Here is a 20,887-nt window from a genome sequence, read left to right on the forward strand (position 1 = left end):
CAAAATAGAGTCCACTTCCTGGTTTGATAATCCTCAGGTTTTTGCCTGCAATATCAGTTCTGTTGTACTCGCAGACAATATTTTGACAACTTTAGAGTGTTTTCTATCCTAATCGGACAATTATATGCATATTCTAGATTCTGAGCCTGAGAAATAGGCAGTTTAATTTGGGTACGTTTTTCATCCAAACATCAAAATACTGCCCCCTACACTCAAGAGGAAGAATGTATTCTAATCACGCTGCGCTTCGGTCTCCTCTTTACGACGAACGTGACAGTGATAGACATTTGGGTGACAACTACACCAAAATTCTGACATTGTTTTTCCAATGGAATTTGGTTGTGTTTTTAGATGGTTGAAAGTGTAGTCATAACACATTGGAAATTCAACTGACTTTTGTCTGCCTTTATGAGTGGGTAAATATAGGTTGTAATTTCACTAATCAACGTCTCAACCAAATATTACCCAATTATCCACGTTGAAATAACGTAGTGTGTAGGTAATGACATTCGGCAATTGTCACTGGGTCTACAGTCTTGTAGCCTGAATTAAATTATTATTACATTTTTTTATAGAAAGAAAAGTTGTGACGCCTGAAAAGGTGCTGAGCTATGGGACTGTCCCGGGATCACAAGAGCAGACACATTTTAAACACTGATACAGAGGTGAGGATGTTTGTTAAATTTGGAATGAACTTTTATTTTTATATTTACCACTGCATCAGCACAAATTGCATTTTAAACAATTAGGAGATTGGTTCAAGTTTGACTGTTGCATTTATGGGGACTCATGTCTCATTCAGGGGGTCTGAGTCCCCCCTGGGCCCCTGTAATTGGCACTCTGAGAGAGGGAGATAAGCATGATCTCCCCTTCCTCATCTCTCTTCCTTAAAAGGGCCTGTCTGTTCCTGAGGTCTTTATCTCTAACTGGTGGAGAGCAGGAGGACTGGGGCTCGCTCCCTGACACTCAGCACATCCCCTACGACCTAAGGAGGGGCCCTGATAAGCATATTAGGGTTGACACTACCCAGTCCCAGGCCCGGCTCCATAAGGGGCACCTTGGTGAGATGTCTGGGCCTTGAGAGTGGGGTAGTGGTTATAGAGCTTGATTCACCACTATAGGGTTGAAGGGTCAGTTTCACTGTAGGAAACCCATGTAATCTAATACTGTACCTTGGCATTTTGCTTGGAGTTTGGAGTGGGTATTTTTGAAGTTGGGAATATTATGTGTGTGGAGCGGTGGACTTTTGAAAGTGAGCAACTGACAAAGATCATTGTTGGTCGTCATCAACATCATTGTAATTATTATCATCATCATAGTCACAAGCATACATTGTATTTTTGTATTTATTTAACCGTTATTTAACAAGGCAAGTCAGTTAATTAAAATAACAAATTATTATTTACAATGATGGCCTATCAGAAGGCAAAAGGCCTCTTGTGGAGACAGGGGATGGGATTACAAATACAAAATAAAAAATAAAATATAGGACAAAACACACATCACGACAAGAGAGACACCACAACACTACATACAGAGAGACCTAAGACATCAACAGCATGGCAGCAACCCATGAAAACACAGCATGGTAGCAACACAACATGACAATAACATGGTAACAACACAACATGGTAGCAGCACAAAACATGGGACAAACATAATTGGGCATAGACAACAGCACAAAAGGCAAGAAGTTAGAGACAACAATACATCACGCGAAGCAGCCACAAATGTCAGTAAGAGTGTCCATGCCTGAGTCTTTGAATGAAGAGATGGAGATAAAATGGTCCAGTTTGAGGGTTTTTTGCAACTCGTTCCATTCGCTAGTTGCAGCGAACTGAAAAGAGGAGCGACCCAGGGATGTGTGTGCTTGAAATGTATCATGAAATCTCATGTAAATACAGGATTTCTATAAATGTTGTGTATACAAAACCAAGGACCTTATGACTGGTTCACCACTGACCACCATTGACCCCTAATATTGACCCCTAATTCCCCAGCAGTTAAGTAAACTATTATACACGTTATAGTCAAGATGATTTAGGTTGTGGTTTCTTCCTCAATTTGTCTATCACGCAAATAGGGAATTTGTCATTTCAAATTCAACTCCTAAGTATTTAATTTACTCTAACCCTAGATTGTAAATCAGTGTATGCTCAAGACGAAAGCAGACATTGATGGATGGAAAAGAGGTGAAGTATAACCATCAGCCATTCCTCAGTCAGTCAGTGGTAGCTAGAGTAGGGTTCGTCGAACAGGAGTGGCCCCAGGACAGAGCAACAGAGGCAGGCTTTTAGCAGACCTCGGGGGGCCTGTCTTCTGTCTCGCTGCCTCTCTTTCCACAAAGATGGGTCTTCTGCTTCATTACCCAGGGAAGAAAGTTCAGAAAGAACCTTTCTCCTATCACCCATGTTGGGCCTGCTTTTAGAGACAGCAGTCAGCCAAAGTAATGTGATGCAAATAAAAAATAAATGCAATGTGTGCGCTGGGATCATGGCAAAACATTAGGTGAGGGGAGCGCGGAAGAAGGGAGAGGGAAAGTTTAGTGTAGAGTTCTAGAGAAAGTGCAGTGTTGTCTTGATTTAGTGGTGAGCTGAGCTGTTGAAAATCAGGAGCATCTGCCATTTGTCACAATAGGAGAAAGGAGCTTGGAATCTATTGTATAGCCACTCAGCAGCAGAAGAGTGAGATTGTGTACTTGTAGGTCATGAGGGCAATTTGGGTCAGAAACTGAAATTCCATTCCTCAACAAATACTCTATATGAAATCATGACATTGGATATCCCGAAGGAAACATGGAGTGGCCTTATTTGGCATTGTGTATTGTATTGCCCCCTAATATGAGTAAGAGATTGGAATGAATGGAAGGTAATCTACTTCCTGCTTTCTTCCTGGAAACTACTGTAGGCTGGGAAACATCTGTAATATACACACTTTTCGCTCCCACATAGAAAGTGGTCAAATCTGGAGGGTCTAATCTAATACATTTTGTATTAATAAAATGACCATTAAACTGATTACATTGTTCAGTATTATTTATTTTCCACAGCGCCAACAAATGGAACATTTCTCTAAAATGCTGTATGTCCATAAATGTACATTATTTGGAGCAAATGGTTTTAATCAAGGCCAACACAAAGGCTAACAGTGGCCAATAGTTCTTCCTTCGGATGTGAATGTACATCAGTACATAGAGCCAGCTTCATAGGTTAAGTAGCATGATCCACGCTAGCCTGGAGAGTTCCCAGCTTATTAAGGCCTGAAACTGCTGCTGCTGTCAAGTCCGATGAGCCTCAACACTCTCAGCTACAACATGCATAGCTCTGCCCCCACGTCTGGGGCGGGCCAAATCCCCTTATGTACTCTGTGCATTAGCCACCTGCTGATGCCTCCCGCTGGGCGCTCACTTGATGGACCTCGACTGAGAGAAACATCCCCAAGTACGTAGAACCCCCCGAGGCCTAGTTTACAGTACAGCCCCCATTGGAAACATCAGCCTTCCACAGTCTTCAACTAAAGTTCGCGTTAAAGGGGGTCTGAACTTCCTGATTTGGCCTTATTTTTTAGCTTGCTCATTAAGAAATGCTAGCAACCATGACTGAAGTCAAACGAGAGTTGTCTTGGGGGTGTGGTTTGATGTGGGTATTTCTTTGGTGTGTCTTTGCCATTCAAACAACATACAAGGGCAGTAGTGAGTGGTGACAGCGAAGTAAGCTAAGCTAGTTTTGCTATGGAGAGAACAAAGTCAGCCAATTCAGTTATATGTGTAAGTTAGGCTAAGGCCTTCACTGACCTTGTGTTTAGCCAAGTTGACAGCAGCTAGCTAGCATAGCTCGGGGATAGCTGCAGCTGGCTAGCCTATCTAGCTGATATTTCTCTGTCAAATCACAGTTATGCCATGATAGCAAGAACCAGTGTCTGGAATATTTCATGAGACACTCGTTCGCTACAACACCTTGCCAAGAAAGTAGCTTGCAACTTAGTTGCAAAGTTTCATCACGTCATGTAAAGACATGTTACTATGGAAACGGTATCAACTGCGAGCTGAATGCCTGGATTTCAGTCATAAAACACAATATTCTGGAACTGATTGTGTCTTGTCTTGTCTCTCCTCATGTCCACTGTTAGATATTTCCCAGGGGACAAATCCCAGAACTACTAATATCCCTACAGGTGTAGGATACATGTGGACATCTCACAAACATCACCCAACTTGAGTGTAGATGGATTTATCAATCGATGGGTGTGTTCATGTTACAAAGAAAGAAAGAATTCTGCTGTAAAAATCACATTGACGTGCTTATGAAGACAGTATGCCAAAATAATTGTGTGAAGAACTAGATAGAATGTCTAACCAGAAGTCCCTTCCATCTATGTCATGTCTTAGAGGTTATAAGTGGCAGGAGGGGTGAAGTGCATGACACCTCCTCCAGGAGGAAGATTTGAATCGGTCAGTAGTTTACAAAGTAATATGAGAAGAGTGCAATTGCTGAACATATAGTATAAAAATATTCTAAACAAAATGTTTTCATAACAGTTCCATGTAGAATAAACCATAATACACATAATACTGTAGAAGCAGTGTTCTGATTACCCAACAAGGTAACACTTTACATGACACCCAGCATCATATCACGTTATGAAACGGTCATAACCATGTCATAATGTGTCCTAACTGCTGACATAACTTGTCATAACCTGTTATAATATGGTCATAACACTGTCATGACGCATATTTAGACCTATTGTGACATATTGCATTATTTTATGGCTGGTTATGACACCAACATAAGAGTGTCAAAACCCACAACACCTACCACACAAGGCTTTGGGCTCCCGAGTGGCGCAGCGGTCTAAGGCACTGCATCTCAGTGCTAGAGGCGTCATTACAGACCCTGGTTCTATGCCAGGCTGTATCACAACCAGCTGTGATTGGGAGTCCCATAGGGCGGCGCACAAATGGCCAAGCATCGTTCGGGTTAGGGTTTGGCCGGGGTAAGCAGTCACTGTAAATAAGAATTTGTTCTTAACTGACTTGCCTAACTAAATAAAGGTTAAAAAATATATATATTTAAAAGGCTAAACATTCCTTTACAGTATCTTTATTTGATATATTTTGGTGAAATTAACCATGTTAAATTATCATTGTAATTTCGCACACATTGATGTCAGATATACACCTACCTCAATGCGTTCCTATTTATTTTCTTCAAACATGTCAGTAGTCATATCTTCCTGTATGGTTTCCCGTATAAGACAGGAGTTCCCTAACATGTTTTGATAGTACCATAAGATTCATAGATGTGTATTGTATAATCTTTTACATTTTACATTTGACTAGTTTAGCAGACGCTGTTATCCAGAGCGACGTACAGTTGTGAGAGCATACATTTTCATACTATTTTCGTACTGATCCCCTGTGGGAATCGAACCCATTATCCTAGACTAGCAAGCGCCATGCTCTACCAACTGAGTCACACGGGTCCTTTTTTCCTTTTTCCACAAATAAGCATTTCACTGTTAGTATGCACCTGTTGTTTACGAAGCATATGACAATTAGATTTGATTTGATTACATGTTGTCACACCCTGATGTGTTTTACCTGTCTTTGTGATTGTCTCCACCCCCCTCCAGGTGTCCCCCATCTTCCCCATTATCCACTGTGTATTTACCTGTGTTCTCTGTTTGTCTGTTGCTAGTTCGCCTTGTTTGTCAAGTCAACCAGCATTTGTGTTTCAGCTCCTGCTTTTCCAAGTCTCTCTTTTTCTCACCCTCCTGGTTTATAACCTTGCATCTTCTGACTCTGACCCCGCCTGCCTGACCACTCTGCCTGCCCCTGAGCCTGCCTGCCGACCTGTACCTTTGCCCCACCTCTGGATTATTGACCTCTGCCTACCCTGACCCTGAGCCTGCCTGCACCGTTGCCCCACCTCTGGTTTACTGACCCCTGCCTGCCTTGACCTGTCTATTGCCTGCCCTTGTTGGATTATTAAACCATTGTTCATTCGACGTTGGCTGCATCTAGGTCTTACTTTCATACCTGATACACGTTAGGGAGAGGCTACATATTTAGCTAGTTACATCACAGTATCATGGCTACCCTGGCTCTCCAGCATGATCAAATACGTAACTAGCTAGTTATAACCAACAACAACACACCAGTCTCAGGTTTGACAGTTGACAGCCCACAGAGGTCGTAGCTAGCATCGTATTTAATCCATATCCTTGCCATCTGCCCAGGATTGCTGAACAACTTTATGTAAGCCCAGATTCACTTGTATTTGCATAGCAAAATGTGTGTAGCACCACATGCTGCATCTGTAGACATGACAGTATGATCCTTATATGGCAGGGGGGTGTTACCACACTGTATTTTCACTGGGGAATTGGGCACCATTGGAAAAAGAGGGCACGTAATCCATACCCGACCCCTCAGGAAAACTGTGGCATACCCTTCACTCGTAACATACTGTACTATTTTTTCCTAATAATCTTGCAGATCTCCGTTTTGGACTAGACAGACTTTATGACCAAAATTATCCTATTTATACTTTGTAGTACTTTTTGACACTATAATAAATGTTTCTGACTCATATCGATGCCACATAGGCCGTTTTCAAAAGGAGAAGTTGCTTTTGTGAGTCAGTCGCCCTTTAAAGCTATTTCTTATTAATGGTCAGTTTCTATTTTGTGCTCGCTCAGGAGGAAACATTGTGTCCAACCCCACCTCGCCCGCAGAGGCTCCATAAGTAATGAGCCCCCAGAAGCAACCGCAGGGGCCCCATGCCTGTCCGCTGCTCAACTCGACATCAACTAGTGCCGTCAGGGAGTTCAATCATTCATGGGTATATAAATGCAGAGAATAGTGTTGGAGTGAGCCAAAGTTAAGCTAGCTACTTTCCTCTGTGAACCACCTGATGAAACAAGTGTGGCTAGTTTTCAGCTTCCATTTTACATTTACATTTAAGTCATTTAGCAGACGCTCTTATCCAGAGCGACTTACAAATTGGTGCTTTCACCTTATGACATCCAGTGGAACAGCCACTTTACAATAGTGCATCTAGGTCTTTTAAGGGGGAGGGGGGTGAGAAGGATTACTTTATCCTATCCTAGGTATTCCTTAAAGAGGTGGGGTTTCAGGTGTCTCCGGAAGGTGGTGATTGACTCCGCTGTCCTGGCGTCGTGAGGGAGTTTGTTCCACCATTGGGGGGCCAGAGCAGCGAACAGTTTTGACTGGGCTGAGCGGGAACTGTACTTCCTCAGTGGTAGGGAGGCGAGGAGGCCAGAGGTGGATGAACGCAGTGCCCTTGTTTGGGTGTAGGGCCTGATCAGAGCCTGGAGGTACTGAGGTGCCGTTCCCCTCACAGCTCCGTAGGCAAGCACCATGGTCTTGTAGCGGATGCGAGCTTCAACTGGAAGCCAGTGGAGAGAGCGGAGGAGCGGGGTGATGTGAGAGAACTTGGGAAGGTTCCATGATGTCCCTAGACTTTTGCAGCTCTGCATGGCATCAACATTGATCAAATGAAGAGGATTTAGGACTTGAGGCTTAGAGACAAAACTGTTTTTAAAAAAAGAACAGCTTTAGGTTTAAGATGTGAACACAGACAAATAGTTAGACAGAGCAGCCAACATGTAGCCACAAGACTGCTCTGAATAGTTTGGAAACCCATTGTTTCATGGCACAGAGTTGCTGTTTGTTCCATGGTCTGGGCTTGCTTGGCTCAGCACTTGATTTGTGTCTTAATTGTTCTCCGTCTTGGCTTTAGGCCACTGAGTGTTACTCTACCAACCTCGCTGGTCCTATCTGTGTGTATAAGCCTTCCTTCCTTCCTTACTCGTGCTAACACCTGGGTTGTATTTATAAAATACACTATATATACAAAAGTATGTGGACACCTCTTCAAATCACTGGATTGCTGAAAGGTGTAGGAAATAGAGCAAACAGCCATGTAATCTCCATAGACAAACATTGGCAGTAGAATGGCCTTACAGAAGAGCTCAGTGACTTTCAGTGTGGCACCGTCATAGGATGTCACCTTTCTAACAAGTCAGTTTTCTAAACTGCTAGAGCTGCTTCGGTCAACTGTAAGTGCTGTTATTGTGAAGTTGAAACGTCTAGGAGCAACAATGGCTCAGCCGCAAAGTGGTAGGCCACACAAGCTCACAGAAAGTGGCCGCCGAGTGCTGAAGCACGTAGTGTGTAAAACCCTCTGTCCTCGTTTGCAACACTCACTATCGAGTTACAAACTGCCTCTGGAAACAACGTCAGCACAAGAACTGTTCATCGGGAGCTTCATGAAATGGGTTTCCATGGCCGAGCAGCCACACACAAGCCTAAGATCACCATGTGCAATGCCAAACGTTGGCTGGAGTGGTGTAAAGCGTGTCGCCATTAGACTCTGGTGCAGTGGAAACGTGTTCTCTGAAGTGATGAATCACTCTTCACCATCTGGTAGTCCAAAGGACGAATAATGGTCTGGGGCTATGTTTCATGGGCCGGGCTAGGTCTCTTAGTTCCAGTGAAGGGAAATCTTAATGCTACAGCATACAATGACATTGAAACAATTTTGTGATTCCAACTTTGTGGCAACAGTTTGGGGAAGGCTCTTTCCTGACAATGCCGCCATGCAGAAAGCGAGGTCCATACAGAAATGGTTTGTCGAGATCACTGTGGAAGAACTTGACTGGCCTGCACAGAGCCTTGACCTCAACCCTATTGAACACCTTTGGGATGAATTGGAACGCCGACTGCGTGCCAGGCCTAATCGCACAACATCAGTGCCCAACCTCACTAATGCGTGGTTAAAATGGAAGCAAGTCCACGCAGCAATGTTTCAACATCTAGTGAAAAGCCTACCCAGAAGAGTGGAGATTGTTATAGCAGTAAAGGGGGGACCAATTCCATATTAATGCCCATGATTTTGGAATGAGATGTTTGACGAACAGGTGTCTACATACTTTCGGTCATGTAGTGTACTTAAGGGGAGAAAACGGACTAAAACAGAGAGGGACTACCTGGACTTTTTTCATATTCCGTTGCACAACGTTTTCTGTTTCATTCCCTAAAGAACTCATGCCAACACCTGCTCGTTGATGTGCTCTTTACTTCCAGACATTTGACTATGGGCTCCCTGGAAGACACCTCCCCCTTATCTCCAGCCTGTCTGGGGATTACATCATTATGCATACAGTACATGACAATACAGGGAAATGCGTCTTGAAATGTCAATCCAAGCAGGTCGAAATATTTCAGGGGGGAGGGCAAGGATAGAATCTACATCCTCCTCTTCTCCCCAACTCATCCCAATACAAATGTTAGTCTCATAATAATGTATTGTGAGCCTTGTTCAGAAGCAACCCCCTACCGCCCCTAGCTCCTGCTCACTTATGTAGATCTGAGAGGATTAGATGAATATGGAAAAGATTCGCCCTAGCCTATCAGAGGGAAAGATAAGACAGATTAAAGACGCCTGGCCCTCCTCCACTTTCCTCTCCTTCACTGTGCAAGGGCCCCATACAAATCAAATCAAATTGTATTAGTCACCTACACATGGTTAGCAGATGTCAATGTGAGTGTAGCGAAATGCTTGTGTTTCTAGTTCTGACCATGCAGTAATATCTAACAAGTAATCTAACCTAACAATTTCACAACAACTACCTTATACACACACAAGTATAAAGGAATTAATACGAATATGTACATAAAAATATATGAATGAGTGATGGCCGAACGGCATAGGCAAGATGCAGTAGATGGTATAGAGTACAGTATGTACCTATGAGATGAGTAATGTAAGTGGCTAGTGATACATTTATTACATAAATTTTTCCATTAAAGTGGCTAGAGTTGAGTCAGTATGTTGGCAGCATCCACTCAATGTTAGTGATGGCTGTTTAACAGTCTGATGGCCTTGAGATAGAAACTGTTTTTCAGTCTCTCGGTCCCTGCTTTGATGCACCTATACTGACCTCACCTTCTGGATGATAGCGGGGTGAACAGACAGTGGCTCGGGTGGTTGTTGTCCTTGATGATCCTTTTGGCCTTCCTGTGACATCGAGTGGTGTAGGTGTCCTGGAGGGCAGGTAGTTTGCCCCCGGTGATGCGTTGTGCAGACCTCACTACCCTCTGGAGAGCCTTACGGTTATGGGCGGAGCGGTTGCCGTACCAGGTGGTGATACAGCCCGACAGGATGCTCTCAATTGTGCATCTGTAAAAGTTTGTGAGTGCTTTTGGTGACAAGCTGAATTTCTTCAGCTTCCTGAGGTTGAAGAGGCGCTAGCGTCCCACCTGGCCAACATCCTGTGAAATTGCAGAGCGCCAAATTCAAAAACAGAAAACTCATTATAAAAATGCATAAAACATACACATGTTATACATGGGTTTAAAGATGAATTTCTTGTTAATCCAACCACGGTGTCAGATTTCAAAAAGACTTTACGGAGAAAGCATACCATGTGATTATCTAAGAACAGTGCCCAGCAGACAAATCATTACCAACAGTTACCAGCCAAGTAGAGGAGTTACACAAGTCAGAAATAGCGATAAAATTAATCACTTACTTTTGATGACCTTCATATGGTTGCACTCACAAGACTCCCATTTACTCAATAAATGTTTGTTTTGTTCGATAAAGTCTCTGTTTATATCCAAAACCTCCGTTTTGTTCAGTAATCCACAGGCTCAAATGCAGTCACAACAAGCAGACGAAAAATCTAAATATTATCTGTAAAGTTCGTAGGACATACACATTGCCGTGCCGGGCCCCCAACCACCTGTGGATGACAGAGAAAGAGTATCGCTGTAAGGACAGGAATGGTCATTTGTGTCCTTACCTCTTGCCATCCACACGAGGGGGGAATGGTCGGTGATCAGGGTGAACTTCCTCCCGAGGGGGTAATGCTTGAGGGTGCCCAGTGGCCACTTCACCGCAAGGCACTCCTTCTTCTCCCTCGGAAGGAGCTTCTTACTGAAATACATGATGGGGTTCTCCTTGCCTTCCTGCTCTTGGGACAAGACGGCCCCCACCCCTGTGCCAGATGCGTCTGTCTGGACCAGGAGTTTTTTTGAGAAATCCGGGGTGACAAGTACCGGGTGCAAACATAGCGCGTCCTTCATGGCCTGGAACTTTGTCTCAGTGTCTATCGCACCGTCTGGGTTAGGTGTGCCTTCTTTAGGTCTGCGAGGGGAGAATCTATTGCGGAAAACTTAGTTACAAAACTTAGTTACAAATCGACTGTAATAGCCTGCTAACCCCAGGAACGACTTAACCTGCCTCATGGTTCGGGGGACCGACCATTCAGTAATGAATTCATTTGGATGAATTTTGATAAATATGTTAATATCACCGCTTGAGAACTGTGTCTTCGGTTCGCAACTTCTCATCATGTGAGTGGTCATTTTGTTTGTTGTATGTCTTTAGGGTGGTCAAGTCCAAGTCCTGATGTTGTGATAATACGACCAGAGATCAAACGAAGGTCAGAGTCAAATGTCTTCCAGGATCAGCTGTTGCCATGGCAATGAGAAAACCCTGCAAGTCTGTCTCCGGTGCGACACTGAGGAGACCCAGGACTGAAATTTCCTTCACCACCCACATGACATAATCTCCCTTTATCTACCACAAAGTGTAAATAAACTACACACACCCCATACACCAAGAGAGGATTATGGTAATCTAAGATCTACTAAAGTCGTTTAGAAAAAACCCATGTCCTTTGTAATGAATCACTATCAAAGGCTTCAGTTCTTCAGAACTTCCTTGGAAAATATGATGTTATCATACTGTATTTTCAGAAAATCATCTTATGGGTTCTTACATGAGTGCTGTATCAACTGTGCAATGATTATGTTTAAATCCAATCATGTGTATTATTTTAAACAGTAGAAATGACTGGGGCTGTGTCCCACTACTCTTAGTTACCCAGCAAACATGGCCCCATGTGGGTATTACTGTAGATGGGCAAGGTGGGCATGGGCTAGCCCACACCAAGCCACACCAACCTCACACCAGCCCAACACGGGCAAGCCCAGCACAGACTAGCCTACAGCAATCCCACACCAGCCCAACGCGGGCAAGCCCACACCAATCCCGACATGGGCAAGCCCACACCATTCCCAACACGGGCATGCCCACACCATTCCCAACACTGGCAAGTCCACACCAATCCCACATCAGCCCAACACGGGCTAGACTACACCAGCCCAAAACAGGCTAGCCCACAACAAGCCCATATCAGCCCAAAACGGGCTAGCCTACACTAGACCAACACAGGCTAGCCCACAACTAGCCCATATCAAGTCCAACACGAGCTAGCCTACAACAGCCCAACACAGGCTAGCCTACACCAGACCAGCACAGGCTAGTAGACACCAAGCCCAACATGGTCTATCCCACACCAAGCCCAGCTACTATTTCATAATGTAGAAGCAAGGGCTTATGAGAATATTTCAGGGCATAGTTTGCAAATACCCCAATTCATGTTGATAAATAAAACAATAAGATAAAAATTGCTAACACCATTCAAACTAATGAGCGTTCTGAACTTTAAAGCCAATTATCTCAGAATCCATTTTTTTCAAAATGAAACCGTTGTGAAACTGTTACTTTGTGTCGTTCCACCTCAAGTGTTCTGTTGTGTGACATTAACAAATCAATTATATTGTACACTGCCAATGATGAAGTCTGAAAATACTTAAGTAAGTGCATGTGACATTATGAGAAACTGAATTTGTCTTTGGAGAAATATATACCAGTGTGAAAAATATTTTGAAGATCTTCCTAATATTGAGTTGCACTTTAAGTCTTTTGTCTTTCCCATTCACACATACATCAGCTATGTCTCATTTGGCTCAAGGCTTACAAATCCTTCTCTATCCCATTTCCTCCCCTTCATGCTCCCGAGTGGCGCAGCGGTCTAAGGCACTGCATCTCAGTACAAGAAGCGTCACTACAGACCCTGGTTGTGTTTCAGGCTGTATCACATCCAGCTGTGATTGGGAGTCCCATAGGGCGGCGCACAACTGACCCAGCGTCGTCCGGGTTTGCCCGGGGCATAGGCCGTCATTGTAAATAAGAATTTGTTCTTAACTTAACTTAATCTACACTGATTGAAGTGGATTTAACAAGTGGCATCAATAAGGGATCATAACTTTCAATAGGATTCAACTGGTCAGTCTATGTCATGGAAAGAGCAGGTGTTGGCCACTTTAATAAATGGATCACTAATAATGCCACTTGAATAATGTTTACATATCTTGCATTACTCATCTCATATGTATATACTGTATTCTATACCATCTATTGTATCTATGCCGCTCGGTCATCCATATATTTATATGTACATATTCTTATTCTATCCCTTTACTTAGATTTGTGTGTATTAGGTAGTTGTTGTGGAATTGTTAGATTACTTGTTAGATATTACTGCACTGTCAGAACTAGAAGGACAAGCATTTCTCTACACTCGCATTAACATCTTCTAACCATGTATATGTGGCCAATAAAATTTGATTTGATCCTAATGTTTTGTACACTCAGTGTATATGATAGCAACAATTTGATACAAATTGATACAATGTAACGGGTAGCAGATCCAAAAGGGTGGGTTTATTTCAGGTGAAGTGAGGGCTGTCCTTGGGGCCAATGTGGAGCCGATGAGCAAAGGCAAATTGGCCCAATCTACATGGGTCAAATGTTTTAACCCGCATTGGGCCCACATCGTGTCAATGTGGACATGTTTACGTAGCTCCTTTCCTCATCTGACTGGGTGGGTGGAAAACAGTTGTGGAAGTTCCACCATCTTGCCCTCACCTATCTTGTCCTTTTAATTCAGGGTGCATCATAATTCAGCGGAAAGGAGATGAGGAAAGGAAGCCATTTAATACAATTGGGACGTAGCCTAGTTCTGTATCCTCCCACATTCATACTCAATGTCAGAATAACCCAGACATAAGTGCTTTGAGGAACCTTGGCTCTTCTCTTCCTCGTCTTTCCCTTTCTCTGGCATAAATTTTCCTTCGTTTATACTGTAGCTTCATAAATCTCAACCCCATCCGAAGGGCCAAGTGTCAGAACACGTCTTTCGCACGTCAGACCCCTTTCATGGTTGAAAGGGGTCTGACGTGCGAAAGACGTGTTCTCCTCGGTGTGGAGTGAGAGAGAAAAGAGCACTCTCTAGAATGTTAACAGAACCAAAGAAAGCAGGCAGGACAGTGTGTTCTGACACTTGGCCCTTCGGATGGGGTTGAGATTTAGGAGAGAAAATGGGGGAGGTGTAAGGATATGTATGAGGAATAACTTTTGACCTTAAGTAAATATTGCTGCCAATGGAATGTGTTGCTCCCAGTAATGCTTTACACCTGTGAACATAGGGGGATAGGGGCCATGAGTTGGGGGGACCCTTGGGGGGCCCTTGGTTTTACATAGAGCTAGCAATAGAGATACTAACAACTGAGCCCTACTGAAACACAACCATTAGCTATGTCCAGACAAAGATGAAGACAATGCTCTTGCATTGCGAGAATGCATGTTAGGAGTCATGTTATCAATTAATTTAAAAAAGAGTCAGTAGAGTCAGTGACGCACAAAATAAACAGCAATATCAGGTCGATTTCCAAACTACTAAATGCATTGAAGCACAGGGTTAAGCTTTTCTGCTGTTTGGGTCCTGTTGCTGTCACGTTGTAGCAGTGTAAAGTGCACCAGTCCACGTGTGCAGATACTCTGTGTGACCGTGTGAGAGCAAAGTCACGCATCACGCTCATCTCAATGTCTGCAGTGCTGCTCGTGACAATGTCATATCACTAAGTCTCAGTTTAATACATACAATTAAATAAATGGGATTACTACCAGTGTGTTTCTTCATGAAATTTAGAAAATACCTTGTGATGACTAAAATGGATATTCAGCTATGAACTATTTACGGTAACTAGGTAAATTACGTAATAAAGAGCACACATATACAGTGCCTTCGGAAAGTATTCAGACCCCTTGACTTTTTCCACATTTTTTACGTTACAGTCTTATTCTAAAATTATTAAATAAAAAATCCTGAGCAATCTACACACAATACCTCATAATGACAAAGCGAAAACATTTTTTTTGTATACATTTTTTAAAACAGAAATATCTTTACATAACTATTCAGACCCTTTGCTATGAGACTCGAATATAAGCTCAGGTGCATCCTGTTTCCATTGATCACCCTTGAGATGTTCCTATAACTTGATTGGAGTCCACCTGTGGTAAATTCAATTGATTGGACATGATTTGGAAAGGCACATGCCTGTCCTATATAGGGTCCCACAGTTGTCAGAGCAAAAAACCAAGCCATGAGGTCGAAGGAATTGTCCGTAGAGCACCAAGACAGGATTGTGTCGAGGCACATATCTGGGAAGTACCAAAAAAATGTCTGCAGCATTGAAGGTCCCCAAGAAAACAGTGGCCTCCATCATTCTTAAATGGAAGAAGTTTGGAAACATCAAGACTCTTCCTAGAGCTGGCCAAACTGAGCAGTTGGTGGAGAAGGGCCTTGTTCAGGGAGGTGACCAAGAACCCGATGGTCACTCTGAAGGAGCTCTAGAGTTCCTCTGTGGAGATGGGAGAACATTCCAGAAGGACAACCATCTCTGCAGCACTCCACCGATATGGGCCTTTATGGTAGAGGGGCCAGACGAAAACCACTCCTCAGTAAAAGGCGCATGACATCCCGTTTGGAGTTTGCCAAAAGGCACCTAAAGACCCTCAGACAATGACAAACAAGATTATCTGGTCTGATGAAACTAAGCTTGAACTCTTTGGCCTGAATGCCAAGTGTCACATCTGGAGGAAACCTGGCACCATCCCTACGGGGAAGCATAGTGGTGGCAGAATCATACTGTGGGGATGTTTTTCAGCGGCAGGGCTGGGAGACTAGTCAGTTTCGAGGCAAAAATAAACGGAGCAAAGTACAGAGATGAAAACCTGCTCCAGAGCGCTCAGGACCTCAGACTGGGATGAAGGTTCACCTTCCAACAAGACAACAACCCTAAGCAGACAGCCAAGACAACCCAGGAGTGGCTTCGGGACAAGTCTCAATGTCATTGAGTGGCCTAGGCTGAGCCTGGACTTGAACCTGATCAAACATCTCTGGAGAGACCTGACAATAACTGTGCAGGAACGCTCCCCATCCAACCTGATAGAGCTTGAGAGAATCTGCAGAGAACAATGGGAGAAACTACCCAAATACTGGTGTGCCAAGTTTGTAGCGTCATACCCAAGAAGACTCGAGGCTGTAATCGCTACCAATAAGTGCTTCAACAAAGTACTGAGTAAAGGGTCTGAATACTTACAGTACCAGTCAAAGGTTTGGACACACCTACTCATTCAAGGGTTTCATTATTTTTATGCCAGCATCTCCCACAAGCGGTCACAGTACAAGCCCAAAACGTTTAAAGGAAGAACCACTGTATGGAATCATGTAGTAACCTAAAAAATAAACAGTGTTAACCAAATTAAAATATATTTTATATTCTTCAAAGTTAGCACCCTTTGCCTTGATGACAGCTTTGACCACTCTAGGCATTCTCTCAACCAGCTTCACATGGAATGCTTTTCTAACAGCCTAGAAGGAGTTCTCACATATGTAAGGCACTTGTTGGCTGCTTTTCCTTCACTCTGCGTTCCAACTCATCCCAAACCATCTCAATTGGGTTGAGTTAGGGTGATTGTGGTGGCCAGGTCATCTGATGCAGCACTCCATCACTCTCCTTCTTGGTCAAATAGCCATTACACAGGCTGGAGGTGTGTTGGGTCATTGTCCTGTTGAAAAACAAATGACAGTCCCACTAAGCGCAAACCAGAAGGGATAGCGTATTGCTGCAGAATGCTGTGGTAGACATGCCTGTTAAGTATGCCTTTAATTCTAAATAAATCAGACACTGTCACCAGCAAAGCACCCCCACACCATCGCACCTCCTCCATGCTTCACGGTGGGAACCACACATGTGGTGATCATTGGTTCACCTACTCTGTGTCTCAAAGATATGGCTGTTAAAACAAAACATCTCATTTGGACTCAGACCAAAAGACAAATTTCCACCGGTCTAATGTCCATTGCTCATGTTTCTTGGCCATAGCGAGTCTTCTTATGGTATCCTTTAGTAGGGGTTTCTTTGCAGCAATTTGACCATGAAGGCCTGATTCACACAGTCTCCTCTGAACAGTTGATGTTGAGATGTGTATGTTACTTGAACTCTGAAGCTTTTATTTGGGCTGCAATTTCTGAGGAAGGTAACTTTAATAAACGTATCCTCTGCAGCAGAGGTAACTCTGGGTCTTTCTTTCCTGTGGCGGTCCTCATGAGAGCCAGTTTCATCATAGCGCTTCCGGCACAGCCAGAAGAGGACTGGCCACCCCACATATGTTCTCTCTAATTCTCTCTTTCTTTCTCTCTCTCGGAGGACCTGAGCCCTAGGACCGTGCCCCAGGACTACCTGACATGATGACTCCTTGCTGTCCCCAGTCCACCTGACCGTGCTGCTGCTCCAGTTTCAACTGTTCTGCCTTATTATTATTCGACCATGCTGGTCATTTATGAACATTTGAACATCTTGGCCATGTTCTGTTATAATCTCCACCCGGCACAGCCAGAAGAGGACTGGCCACCCCACATAGCCTGGTTCCTCTCTGGGTTTCTTCCTAGGTTTTGGCCTTTCTAGGGAGTTTTTCCTAGCCACCGTGCTTCTACACCTGCATTGCTTGCTGTTTGGAGTTTTAGGCTGGGTTTCTGTACAGCACTTTGAGATATCAGCTGATGTACGAAGGGCTATATAAATAAATTTGATTTGATTTGATTTTGATTTGATGTTTTTTGCTACTGCACTTGAAAGGTCCATTTTAAAAAAAAATGTTATGTTCCGATTGACTAACCTTCCAGGTCTTAAAGTAATGGACTGTCATTTGTCTTTGCTTATTTGAGCAATAATACGGACTTGGTATTTTACCAAATAGGCCCATCTTCTGTATTCCAACCCTACCTTGTCACAACACAACCGATTGGCTCAAACAAATAAAGAAGGAAAGAAATTCCACAAATTAACTTTTAACAAGGCACACCTGTTAATTGAAATGCATTCCAGGTGACTACCTCATGTAGCTGGTTGAGAGAATGCCAAGTGTGTGCAAGCTGTCAAGGCAAAGGGTGGCTACTCAAATATAAAATATATTTTGATTTGTTGAACACGTTTTTGGTTACTACATGATTCCATAGTTTTGATGTCCTCACTATTATTCTACAATGTAGAAAATTTAAAAATATTTAAACCCTGGAATGAGTAGATGTGTCCAAACTTTTGATACCCTATGTAAATGTTATATTTCAGTTTTTTTTTAAATTACATTTGCAAAAATGTATAAAAAAACAGTTTTTGCTTCCTTATTATGGGGTACTGTGTGTAGATTGATGAGGGGGGGGAGAAAAACAATGTAATCCATTTTAGAATAAGACTGTAACTTAACAAATGTGGAAAAAAAATCAATAGGTCTGAATACTTTCCGAAGGCAAAAGTGTCAAAAAACGAAACTAGAGGAAACACACTAGAGCAGCCGACAGTACACTACTCCCCCACATCTTCCCATGTTTCTTAGGGCACCACAGAATTCGTCTGCATCCTGTTTAGTTCTGGCTTGTGAATGTGATGAAAGGGGGTTGCACTCTCCAATCCAAAGGGCAACATGTTCCCATCGAACAATCCCAAGCCTGGGAACAACAGTTTCTATCCCTGCAAGTTAACAGATCATAGGAGTCTCTAACACCCCCTTGGCTCAAACAAAACCCAACTCACCAGCATCCTCCCACCCCCCTCTGTCAGTGAGAGACATGACCCATAGGGACCACCTTTTAGGGTCCAGTGAGAGAACAAATAAACCAAACGTCATCAGCTCACACTTTGAGAGAGGCTGGGAAGATTGATATACTGTAGGACCCACCTGATCCACTTAAAAAGTACAGGGTATGTGAATCTGGTGGAAAGTAGAGTATGCATGTATTAGTTCCTTGAGATGAGAACTTGAGGCAGATGATGTGGAAAACTGGACACACATGGGGAGAGCTGAAAAAAAAAGAATTCCCAGAACCAGATATGCTGGAAAACTGTTGTCAATGGGTTGTGCTCCAGGAGGCGTAAAAGGCCTAAGTGGGTAAATAAATATGTATTGGTTCCTCTCCATGTTGGGTCGCCTCAATGAATGAGTGTCCCGTAGCCTTGCACCCTAGCTAACTCACGCAGGAAAAAAAGCAAGCAACAAGGCAACCCTCCTAAACCAAGTAAAGTACTTATACTTCACTCTTCCCAGGGTACTAGCCAGAGCTCACCATGTGAAAGCCTCTGATCCATTTCCTGAGGGTCCCTATGAGTGAAACCACAGTGGAAGGAGAAGGGGGTGGCTGGGACATGGGTCTTTCCCACTGAAGGCTGATTCTCCCGGTACCCCCACTTCCTCCTGTAGATTGTTAGACTGGTAGGACAAGAATGTGGATAGGCTGACATATATAGCTGGCCTCTGAGTAACAGGCAGTAAGTTTTAACATAGCGTATTTCACTGCCAGTGTAAGTCAGCCTTCAGGAGTCCTTGCTACCTGCTGTAACACAGTAAGCCTGTGTTTTATGTGTCGTAGATTGACTAGAGTGCTGAAATCTCTGTCTGCTTAGAAATGTAATAGATGGGTCGAACTTGGACTCTGTTGGGAAAGTCCGTGTAATTATGTGACTTGAAACACAACTTTTAACTTTAATTGCTGACTTTTGGCCACATCGGTTCTTGTTATTTCGGAAAAGACGTTTTGGAAAGGTGCAACTAAATCAGGTGGCAACCAAATTGCACAATTCCCTTGTTCTAGGTTTTGTAAATATCCCCAGGAGAAAACAATATAATATAGCACAGATTGTTATCCCCAATGCCTATAATATACACAAATCGTATCAAGAATTGTGTGAAATGGAGAGACATGACACACTTGATCTTATGTTGCTTGCTCATGGTCCCATAGGACTTTTGATCTTTATGATTCAAAAGATGTTTAGGTCAGATATCTTGTTTTGTTCTTGAGTTCTAGTTATAGCACATGGCATTCATGTGGCTACGTTACACAAACATACGATAGGGCCACACAGTGTTTGTGCAACCCAACATGTCCCCTGAACATCTTTTGATTAATTGATTTCTCTACATTTTCATCAGATTAAGAACCTCTGTGGCTGAAGAGAAACTGTTTAAAAACCGATCACGGAACCTCCAACCTCAAAGGCAGGAAGTTCACAAGGTCAATATTAACTAACCTTTTTACTACAGCCGATGGGTAAACGTCATACAGTATTAACGTTCCTGTCTAATGGGAAGCGTTATATTAAAGTTCCAGTCTATATTTTATAGCATTTCTTGGATCTGATGGTGACTTCCCCATATATACATTTACATTTAAGTCATTTAGCAGACGCTCTTATCCAGAGCGACTTACAAATTGGTGCTTTCACCTTATGACATCCAGTGGAACAGCCACTTTACAATAGTGCATCTAGGTCTTTTAAGGGGGGGGGGGGGGAGAAAGATTACTTTATCCTATCCTAGGTATTCCTTAAAGAGGTGGGGTTTCAGGTGTCTCCGGAAGGTGGTGATTGACTCCGCTGTCCTGGCGTCGTGAGGGAGTTTGTTCCACCATTGGGGGGCCAGAGCAGCGAACAGTTTTGACTGGGCTGAGCGGGAACTGTACTTCCTCAGTGGTAGGGAGGCGAGCAGGCCAGAGGTGGATGAACGCAGTGCCCTTGTTTGGGTGTAGGGCCTGATCAGAGCCTGGAGGTAGTGAGGTGCCGTTCCCCTCACAGCTCCGTAGGCAAGCACCATGGTCTTGTAGC

The sequence above is a fragment of the Oncorhynchus nerka genome, linkage group LG9a (genome assembly GCF_034236695.1).
Source record: "Oncorhynchus nerka isolate Pitt River linkage group LG9a, Oner_Uvic_2.0, whole genome shotgun sequence".
NCBI classification, from domain to species: Eukaryota; Metazoa; Chordata; class Actinopteri; order Salmoniformes; family Salmonidae; genus Oncorhynchus; species Oncorhynchus nerka.